We start from the raw sequence: 11,329 nt of genomic DNA on the forward strand, positions 1-11,329 counted from the left end.
TTAAAAGTGGCAATTCTTCAACAAAAAAACCCTTCAAAAACAGACTTCAACAAGAAACTGCAGAACTGGAATTAATTTGCAAACTGGACACCATCAAATTAGGCCTGAATAAAGACTGGGAGTGGCTGGGTCACTACAAAAAGTAATTTTCTCTCTGTTGATATTCAACCCTTCTTGTCAACTGTTGGGAATGGGCAACTTCGACCTTGATTGAATTGGCCTCGTTAGCACTAACCCCGCCCCCCCCACACAGTAAGGCAGCACCCATCTTTTCATGTGCTGTAATATTTATACTGCTTACTGTATTTTTCACTCTATGCATCTGATGAAGTGGGTTTTAGCCCATGAAAGCTTATGTCCACATAAAACAAAGTCTCCTCGTTGTTTAAGTGACACTTCTGGCCCTACCCCTTTTCCAGCTAGGAAACAGCAAAAAAAAGTTTTCTCCCTCTCCCCCCACCTCTCTCAAGGCAATTCTGTTATCTCCCTATCACAAGATCTGGATCTTCCTGGAAGTCAGCATAGCCTGGAACCATTTGGGTTCCCTCTGCTGGTAGAATGCACAGCAGCAGTGTTAATGGTAAGTCAGTTATGCACTTAGTATGGTAGTGCTTTAAACTCGTGACTACAGCGTGGGGATTTTAGATTATACAGATGCCATAATGACCTTACCTCCTGCCAAGAGTGAAGCAGTTTTTAAAAGGGTCCCATTGTAGCCTGGGACTGCATGACAACTCATTTAACCCATTAACAATCATAATTTTTAAAAATTATCACTATCCTAGGGAAAAAATAGATGCTTTATGATTTCCACTCAGTACATTTCACGGAAAAAATGCCTCTTAGAAAATCTAATTTCTGTGAAATATTTGTGCATTACAGATAAGGCAACCCCCACCTTGCTTCTCTCTGGGGTAAGAGATTAGGGTATAAATTTGAAAAGACTAGGGCTGTTTTTTGCCTCATTTTGAGCAACTTAACAAGTAATTGATTTTTTTTTCCTTACTCCTTCTCCACCCCTGCCCCTATCTTGCCTGAGTTCTCTTCTTCTCCTTGCTGCTGTTAACTGAAATTGGGCCAGCTAGTAAGCTTAGGGAGGACTAATGACCCACCAGTTTGGCAGAAGGTAAGTGTCTCACAGCACACCAATGGACCGTGTGATGAAGATCAGGGCTGCCAAGAATGGGTTTGGGCCCCGGTGAAAAAAAATTTTCAGGCCCCCCAGCAAGGGCAGACCAGGCCAACAAAGCTGGGCCCTGGGCCCTCTTCTGGACCAGCAGGCCCCAGTAATTTGTACTGGCTTCCCCTTGTCGGCCCTGATGAAGGTAAGTCTTCCCAAGGCACGATAGAATGCAATGCAGTAAACCACTGGCCAGGTGGTCTAGGCAAAGGGTCTTCTCAGGAGGTACAATCTTATGAGTGCACTCCCAAGCATATGGCCCCTTCCCCTTTTAAGGACCTGCTCCTCATGGCTTGCGACTAGAGATGACTTGGCTGCGCCTGATTGGTCACTCCACTTCGGGCAGTGTCCATGCATTGGGTGTGTGAGCGCTGCCTAATCAGAGTCTACCTGGAGCTCTTCTGATCTTCCAGCTACTCAAGCAGCCCATTCATCCCACAAGCATTCCAGGAGGGAGGGGAAGGGGGAAAGCCACTTCATGGGTATTCAAGGAGGGAGAGAATACAAAAGGAGGGGGGGAGGTGTAACAGACTTTTTGAACATACAGATCACTGCTGCTCCTACAACAGCTGTCCTTTAAGGGTGCACATTGATCACAGTTTAGATCCAGACCAACACACACAGCAATGGACTTTGATCGTTCCCCGTCATCTCTCTAGTGACTGACAAAATCTGTGTACTGGTTCAGTTATCTTCACACAGCTGCACTGGATGAGTGGATTTTATGCCATGTTTCACTTGTGCACTATTCCCCCACTCCCAGAGGCTGGGCTGAAACATGTTGCCTAGAGATCTGCAAGGCTATGTAAGGGAAACAACAGTGGTCAGCAGATTAACAAAGGGAGGAAGTGAAAGCTGGAGAACCTGGCTTCTATATAATACTACTCCACTGTTCATTAGCTTTGCCTGCATTACAGAAACTTAATGTATTACACAGTTTTCTGCCCCTCTTCCTATACCCCGCCCCCAGCCCACAGTATCTAACACAGGGGTTCTCAAACTGGGGGTCAGGACCCCTCAGAGGGGCATGAGGTTATTACGGGGGGGGGGGGTCGCATGCTGTCAACCTCCACCCCAAATCCCACTTTGCCTCCAGCATTTATAATAGTGTTAAATATATAAAAAAAGTGTTTTTCATTTATGGGGGTGGGGGGGTCGCACTCAGAGGCTTGCTATGTGAAAGGGGTCACCAGTACAAAAGTTTGACAGCCAATGAACTAACAGAATGCAAATAGCAATATCTGTTAAAGTGTAGGTGTCTTGGCATTTAGCAACCAATGCCAGGAGGCAGTGTGCCTCAGTTTCCCTTTCTACACAGCAGTGTAGGACTGTTATGCTTTTGCTGCTGTGCCAAGATTCCAGCATGTTTACCGGTATAGGCTGAAAAGCAACATGCATGTGGGACTGTCTTGTCACCATCCCTAGTATGTACAAAAGTTTTTTCCAAAAATTAGGTATGTCACACATCTTCAAAGGGTTAACCACCAGTATTAACTCCTTTGTCTTGACCCAGAGGTGGAGTAGCCAAAGACACAAGATAACCAGCAAATCTATGGTGGACAGGCTCTGTTTACACAGTTTAGCTTGTTCAGTGTGTATTGCTTTTTCCAATCCCTTTGTGTACCATGGTATGAATTTAGACACAGAGTCTTCTGTCCCCACCACAGCAGTTGTCAGGACCCCAACTTCCATCTCCGGGATACATGTCTCTGTGCACCCCAGAGTAGGGCCTGTCCCCTGTTGACCTGCCACTTCCTGGCAGTCAGCAGCTGGGAAGGCCACCTCATTACAAGGTGGATTATCCCCCCACTCAGGGAGATGATCACAGGATAGGAGAGGGCTCTATCCACCCTCTCCAGCAGGGACCTGCTCCGAGCCCCAGGGCTACAGGAACGGGCCTCAACCATCCCTGCCCCCAATGGCTTATTTTCCACTGCTACAGAGTAATTAAAGAGACACTCTCCTATTTCTCCAGCAGCACATGTGACTTCACCCGCCCCTCTGAGGCTTTCATCACAAGATTCCTTCTTGCGACTAACAAATCCTGGGACAGATTCTGCCACATCTAAAAAGCCATTCCCCAGTAGAAACAGTGCAAAATTGTGTACCACTGCTGTGACAGTCAGTTCAGCCTGCAAATCACCAGTTTCCACGTGTACCTTAACTAAAGGTGCAAGGACTTTGTAACCTCCCTGCAATTTTAATTCTGCCATTTTTCCTGGTAACAAATCCTTCTCACGGATCAGGTCCCTCCTGACTACAGAAATTTCTGCACCAGTATCCCTCCAACCTTGGAGCACTTTATTATTAAGCTTAACAGCATGCATATGCTCACTGCTTCAGCGTGTAGAAGCAATATTTACAAATCCACTTATGGATGGCATTTCAGGCTGGACATCTCTTTTAGGGAGGAAGGGTCTGGAAATAGGCACAAAGGAGTAAATATGATGTAAAAATAAATACATTAGGGTTTTCTCCTCTAACGTTTCCTTTGTAGTTGTTAGTTTTCAATGAGCAGAACACTCCTCTGTCTCTCATATCAGTCTGGAGGTCCCTCGGCAGATTCCTGTTGAAATTATTGATGATACAGATGTTGGCCATAGACCGTAAGAGGGTATGCCAGTAACAATGAGAGAGTTAGGAACAGATAGATAAATAGTGGTCACAGCCCACCAGCTGTCTAACTCGGGGTCAGTTAGTGCCACATGGTAATGTGGACATGTGTCCTCTAGAAACTAGAATCAAACCATCAATTGTCATTCAGGATTGAACAGCCATTTGGTATTTTGTTTGGTTGCTACACACACTTATGCTGGATTCAAATCCACTCCCCCTTGGTGAGATATTTCTATCTGGCCTGGCCTTTCCCTTTGCAGTCTGCAGGCTCCTGCGGTGTGTCTGAATGCTGCCACAATCCAGCTTTTGTGTTTGGTTGTCTCCATGGGGCCAGGCTGCATTGTCAACAAAGATGAGCAGCATGCTGTTGGCTGTTCCTGCAGGAATCAGTAGCAGCCCTTTGTTGTTTTTTATCCCTCTCTTACTTGAACTAGCTAGAGTTTGGCTTCCTCTCATAGTTCAGGTTCCAGCAGGCAAGTGTTCACTCCACAATTAACATCTGTGTTGGCAGGCTCAGCGCAAAGGCCAAGAATTGAATGGGCTTGGAGATACCTATCCCTTCACTACAAGAAGCTGTCCCTTCAGCTTGGGGTTGAGATGTAGGGCAGGACATGGGGGGCTAGTACAGGTGATTCCCATGCTTTATATATCTGTGGATGACTAAAGCTGTCTAGTCTCTGGACCTCTCAAGCCAACACTTTCCTGCATTAGATTCAGACAGGATAGCTCAGGAAAAAGCCACAGCACGGATCTACATCACTATGTATTTTTAGTGTCTTGTTCCCTCTTTCCCCTTTTGTCACCACATTTCAGGGTTGTCTCACTCAGTGTCTCCATGTTTGGCTCCTTTGCAGGCAGTTTGGTGGTTATGTCAAGGAAGAGGATTATGTGAATTATGCCGCCAAGCTGCGCTCTGCCCTGGGGAGCGAGGCAGCCTACCGCAAGGACTTCTACTTGTGTAATGGCTACGACCCCCCCATGAAACCGTACTGGCGACACAACGAAGTCTGGTTTGTGAAGGAGTGAGCCACTGGCTTGCAAAGGTGTATGGTGAGGCTGATGTCTTCTCCAGCTTGTTGTATGTAGGTGGAGTCCTTGCCCTGTTCCAAACAAAACCGCAGGCTCGCAGAGTCAAAAAAGAAGGGGTCTCAGTTATTAACAAAAATATAATTAAAAAATAATACAACGTGAACCCTCCCCAACAAAGCCTTCTGCCAGGATTATCTCCTTGTAGGATCCCCTGGCTTTAGGATCTGACTCTTTCAGGTACTAGTGCTCTTCCTGTTGCCTAGACTCCCTTATTCTCAGGTGGGGAAATGAGCCAGCTGCACCAAGGAGTTTGCAAAATCAGCACTCGTTAACGGGTGGGTGTTGCTTGCATTCACTGGCAGCCTGTTATGCTCCTCTGAAACTAGAAAGAGATGCCTATTGTCAACCAAAGTCTTTATAACATGTGGCTTTTCCATTCTGATGGGGTGTTACGATAGCTTAATTCCATGCTACACTGATGTTTATCTGTTCCATTGTGAAAGAGTACAAAGGGGTTAGATTGCTGCTGCTGAGACGCTGTGCAGTGAAGATAGCATCATCTCCATTTCCTAGTAGTGCACAAGGGAACAGCATGTCAACAATCTGATTCAGAAACCTGCTCAAGAGGAAGAGCCAAGATTATTTGTACAGCTTCCTGACTAGGAGATGGAGCTCTTCAGTGTAAACTACTGACCTGTTGCCATTAATCACTGGATAATGTACGATAAAATCTTGTGACTATTTCTGTGTGTCTATTAAGAGTTTATAATATGTTTTCTCTGAAACTAGCCTATGAAGGGGTCAAAATTGGACATGACAATGAAATCTGTATTGGCTTAAATGTATACAGAGGGGTAAAGAGTCTCTGCAGTTGGTACCTCTGACTTAGGTGTCTGACTTTCAGAAGAGCTGTGCACACAACAGCTCCCACTGAAGTGAGCATGAGGTTCTTGGCTCAGCTGTCTTGAAAATATGGATTTGGGTGTCTAATTTTATGTAGACACTTTTGCAAATATTGGCATTCATGTGTGTAAGGGTGTAACAAGTTCTGTTAACACTGTAATTTTTTTAACCGGTACATATCAAACCAACACTTTAGCTGTCAATAGTCCTGCCAGCAGATGTCAGAAAGTATCAGACATGTGGACGGACACACATACTACACTTACACAGGTGTGTCTATAATTTCAGCTAACAAACTAAGAGCAACATTCTTATAACGTCTCTCTGCATGAATGCCCAAGGAACAGCTTCATCCTGAAAGCCAGAGGAGAAGCTGTTCAGATGGAAGTCGGACTCTAGCCAGTCAAGGTTAGACTGTTTTAGGTTAAGGTGATCCTGTTGAGATGAAAGTTTTTCAGGGGGGAGGGGAAGTTTAAGGTCCTAATCTTTCTTCCACTGAAGTTAAATAAGAGCTTTGGACTTCAGTGAAAGCAGATCTGGCCCTTTACTGTCAGACCAGTTGGCTGGTTTAGGAAAAATAATAGGTGGGTAGCTTATTGTTGCAGAAGAGAGGAAAAGTTGAGGTTTTGCTTTTAAGACAGTAAAACAATAGGTAGGAATGAATATGAACTGTTAAAGAGCAGGTGCTACCTTAAAAAGGTTCTCCACAACAAAAGGAACCTCTCTATGCATACGGTTATTCTTATCTAACCATGTGGAGAATGGAGGGGTTGGATTCATCTTGTTTCTAAATTCTAGGGTTTATTTTGGGATTCTTCCATGTGAATTGCATGCAGTGTAAGCACTGTCCTCTGTGGCTCGAGGCGACAGGTGTGCTACAGTGATGTGAACCCACAGCTGATGAATTCTAGAATGTGTAATGGGTAATAATAAACCTGATGTGATCACGCTCCAGATTGGAGCAACACACTGTAGAAGATTGAGGAGTTCACAAAATGTATAAGCACTGTCCCAATATCAAGCAGTGAAGTGAGTTTGTGACTAAAGGCTGAGAGTTATGAAGTCAACAGGCTTTGCCTCCCATAGACTTCCTAGAGGTCAGATTTTGATGCCCTTGTGCAAACTAAACAGAACATTATCCCATGAGTAATCTCATTGATTTCAGTGAGATTACTCCAATTGAATAGCACCTTCCTTCACAAGCAAAAGTATCTAGATTCCGTTTTCCCATTCTTTGCAACTTTTAAAAAATCATGACTTCTTATATTGCAACTTGGAATTTCCTGACTTGATCAAAGGAGTAATGGTCTCAAGTTGCAGAGGGGGAGGTTTAGGTTGGATATTAGGAAAAACTTTTTCACTAGTAGGGTGGTGAAGAACTGGAATGGGTTACCTAGGGAGGTGGTGGAATCTCCTTCCTTAGAGGTTTTTAAGGTCAGGCTTGACAAAGCCCTGGCTGGGATGATTTAGTTGGGTTTGGTCCTGCTTTGAGCAGGGGGTTGGACTAGATGACCTCCTGAGGTCCCTTCCAACCCTGAGATTCTATGATTGTTCTGAGAGGGCACTGGGAGCTATTGATTGCTCAGCCCTTTTGAAGAGCAGGCCATTAAGGTGCTTTGTCACTGATTGAAAAAGCCTGATTTTAGGTTGAAAATCTTGGCCTGTGTGTGTGTGTGGGATACAGATCATGTCACAGTACCTATACTTAGCCACTAATCCCTCTCTAAATAAAGAGCTGTTTGGCCTCAGTTATTTAAGTGGATGTGTGGATAATGAAGGGTTGATATGACTCCATGATAACATCTTATATCATACAACCCATAAACTCTTGAACTCCTGTGTAACTTTACCTATGTGAGTATTGCCATTGAATTATATGGGGCTACTCACTTGAATAAAATTACACACTTGCTTTTATTTACAGAATTAGAGCCACAAAACCCACTTCATTGCATACACCGATCAACTCCTTAATTGACTTAAAAACTGCACAGTCCTCCCTCTTTTATGTTCTCTGTACCTTTCAAACACATTCCTTGTAGGAGAATAATACAATTAATCACATCAAAAAATTTCATGTAACCTCTTTTGGGCCTGTAAGGTGCCCTTATCTGTGCTTCACATGAACACTGAAAATGACATTTTATGCACCTCTGATCTTCAAAACTGAGTGATATTGTTAAAAACTGAGTATGCATTTTAAAATGTTAACTGAAAATAAAATGTAAAAGGAGATTTTGTATCATCCAGTGGAAACAACCAGCCCCATTTGGATTTACCTTGTTAATTTCTTCTAGTGCCTCATGTTTGAATTACAACCTGTTTTTTTTTTAATTGTTTATATCTTCTTTTGTGTACTTCAGGTGTTACAGTTCTCAGCTTTCTGTCCCAGACTCAACTGCAAAGAATTAATTGGAAGCTAATTTTATTACTTCATACATCTTGCTGTGCAGCCAAAAACATTTAGAAACCTGAAACTATCTCCCTATGAAATGTGAAGGAGCTGCATGAAGCAATTTGGTCTAATTAAAAAATATCGCCAACATTTATTCTCTTCATCGTCACCAACAAAATCCCACTCTGCAGAAGCAAATACTTTTTCTTCATTAACAGAGATAAGGAATCTGCAGATATTTTAGCTGAATCTCTCATTCTGTACAGTTGACCAGCCAGAAGGCTGAGCAGATAGATTCTCAGGTATTGGGACAACAGCTTGCAGTGTAATAGTAAGAGAGACAAAATATGAAGGTCCACATTCAAAAACATAATATAGATAGGAAGCACCTACAGGACCAGTCACTCTGGCCTGACCACAGTGGCTTGAGCCAACAGGTAACTCATTATTCTAGTCCCGCAAACACATACGTCATTGCATGCAGTGTTGTTATAGCCATGTTGGTCCCAGAAAGCCAGGGTGGGTGAGATAATATCTTTTATCAGACCAACTTCTGGTGGTGAGAGAGACAAGGTTTCGAGCTGTCTCTTTTCAAGCTGGTTAGCTGCATGAGCTTGAAAGCTTGTCTCTCACCACCAGACATTGGTCTGATAAAAGATATCCACCCACGTTGGCTCTCTAACACATATACCAGTAACTTAACTCACGAGTTTTCCTACTTGTGTGTGTGTTTCTAGGCTCTGGCCCTAAGTTTGCAAGAATCAGAGATTTGTTGATTTATGAAGGAAAGACTTGTTTTGACAACACACAAATATATCTAATATTGCGTTAATAAGAGAATGGTGAATATAAGAGAGCTAATCCGATGGGCAGACCATTTAACTCTGGGTTGTCTTACAACATTCTACTCCCATTGAGGGGACAGGTGATTTTGGATGGGCAAACAACATATCATTTGGGGTTTTTTTCTCCATTCTCATCAGTCATTGTGGTAAAGGGAAGGAGAGTAGATTTTATAGTTGGAAGTGGCAAATTTTCATGATAGTTTTGCAAGGCTGCCTTGGGTGTTCCTAGACTGCCACCTGACTAGCTATAGTTACAGTAATTCCTCTTTTGTAATGGGGTATCAGGTGCAACTGCTTGCTCTTCACTAAGTATTTTGAGTTCATTTATCTAAAACACATCACTTCTAACTGGACTGTAAGTAGCCATAGATGTATGATACCCACTATAAAACTGTTCCCAAACCTGATTTATTGGAGTGGGATCACTGGTAACAGTGCCATCCTCAACAATGATAGATGGAGCAGCAGGAATCTATCTACTCAATCGCTCCTGAGTATCCAAACCAGCATCTTACTATTTTTGTCAGCCCATTCATAATCTTTCAGCTTAGCTCTAAATAAAATACATTGCACAGAATGGGTATTGGTCAGGCCAAATTCTTGTTTCCTAGTGCTCTGAGTTTCAGATGTTTTAGGAGATCAATCTGTGTAAATACTGTTTGATTTCTAAGACAATGTGCTTGGGCACTAGAAGCTTGGGAGATTTTCAAAGACACAAATAGGAGTTAGACACCCAATTTCTAGAAAAAAATTGAATGGCTGTTTGTGCCTAACTGCTGCCATTTGTAGCTTTTGGAAATCTCTCCATTTCGTGTTTCTTTAATACCTATTGGGGAAAAAACAAACAAACTGGTTGTCCCCTAACTAGCTCATGAAAAGCTTCACGTTCCATTCCACGACTTGTAATATCCCTTGTATTAATGTGACTACATTCCCTAATTTGAGCATGAGCAAGTAATAGAAACAGCCTCGACGTAAGGAGATAGCTAGATCACCTTGTCCAATCTTGAGGAAATAGAGTCAGCATCACTAAATCCTGTAATTAGTAAAAGAGGAGAGGACCAAAAACAAACTGCATCTAAAACTCTAAAGAAAATTATAAGGCAAAAAATAAGCAAAAAATGTTACCCAAGACCATGTATTAAGATGGAAGACAGCATGCAGCATGACAGTTCTGGGGTTTTCCTACAGTCAGGTCTCTACTAACCCCAGCTCTTTAATCAAAGATTGAAGAATTTCTAAATCCTCTTTATGACCAAGCTCAGTAAGGAAGCCTACCTTCTCTTGGTACCCGCTCTATCCCTTACCTTCCGAATCATCCTTGTGTCTCCTAATATGGTGAGGATTAGCGCTTCCTGGACACGACCTATTTGCTTCCTAATATTTGGAGGCTACGTTTCCCTGGACCCTACCTATTCGATTCCTCATATGCTGTGTTTTGAAGCCCTGTTTTACTCGCAGCAGATTGGGTAACTGAATAGCCTAACTTACAGTAAGGCCCCAAATTAGGGAACTTGCGTCTTCATTTATGAGAGGACGCTACTTCTGAGGTAATACTTGTATTGCCCTTTTTCCTGTTAGACAGCCCCCTCCTCCCCATGCAGCTGAGGGTCATCTTGCTTCCAAGCCAGGGTTTCTGCAGAGAATTATGAAGGCAGGCTCTTATGCCTGGATCCTGCCTTCAGCTCCCTGTAGGCCAGATCCAGTGCTAAGACCCCCTTTATTCCCGCACCCAGTCACCAAGAAAAATAAAACAAAAAACACGCAAGTCTAAGCCTAATACATTAAGAAACTGATTACAGGTAATATCTTACCCTCAGAGATGTTCCAATAAACTTCTTTCCACAGACTAGGCTCCTTCCTAGTCTGGGCCCAATCCTTTCCCCGGTACAGTCCTTGTTAGTTCCAGCAGGCATCTTTGGTGGAAAGCAGGGGTTTTCTCATGACTAGAAGCCCCCCATTTGTTCTGTTCCACCCTTTTTATAGCTTTGGCACAAGACAGGAATCTTTTGTCTCTCTAGGTTCTCACCCCTCCTTCTAAATGGAAAAGTACCAGATTTAAGATGGATTCCAGGATCATGTGACATGGTCACATGTCCTGAGAGACTTCATTCTTCATTACCCACAGGCTGGCCCACACATACACAGGAAGGCTTGCAGGTAAATCATAGAATATCAGGGTTGGAAGGGACCTCAGGAGGTCATCTAGTCCAACCCCCTGCTCAAAGCAGGACCAATCCCAAACTAAATCATCCCAGCCAGGGCTTTGTCAAGTCTGACCTTAAAAACCTCTAAGGAAGGAGATTCCACCACCTCCCTAGGTAATCCATTCCAGTGCTTCACCATCCTTCTAGTGAAAAA

The 11,329-nt window shown here is 43.4% G+C and overlaps 1 long non-coding RNA gene across 1 annotated transcript; it reads left to right on the forward strand.

Moving 5' to 3' along the window:
- Window positions 1-499: 499 nt before the first annotated feature.
- LOC120396019 lies at window positions 500-5,568 on the forward strand. The gene is made up of 2 exons (XR_005592926.1): window positions 500-580; window positions 4,651-5,568. It is a non-coding gene; the product is annotated as an uncharacterized LOC120396019 (long non-coding RNA).
- Window positions 5,569-11,329: the final 5,761 nt, after the last annotated feature.

Source organism: Mauremys reevesii, linkage group 1 (genome assembly GCF_016161935.1).
Source record: "Mauremys reevesii isolate NIE-2019 linkage group 1, ASM1616193v1, whole genome shotgun sequence".
Classification (NCBI taxonomy): domain Eukaryota; kingdom Metazoa; phylum Chordata; order Testudines; family Geoemydidae; genus Mauremys; species Mauremys reevesii.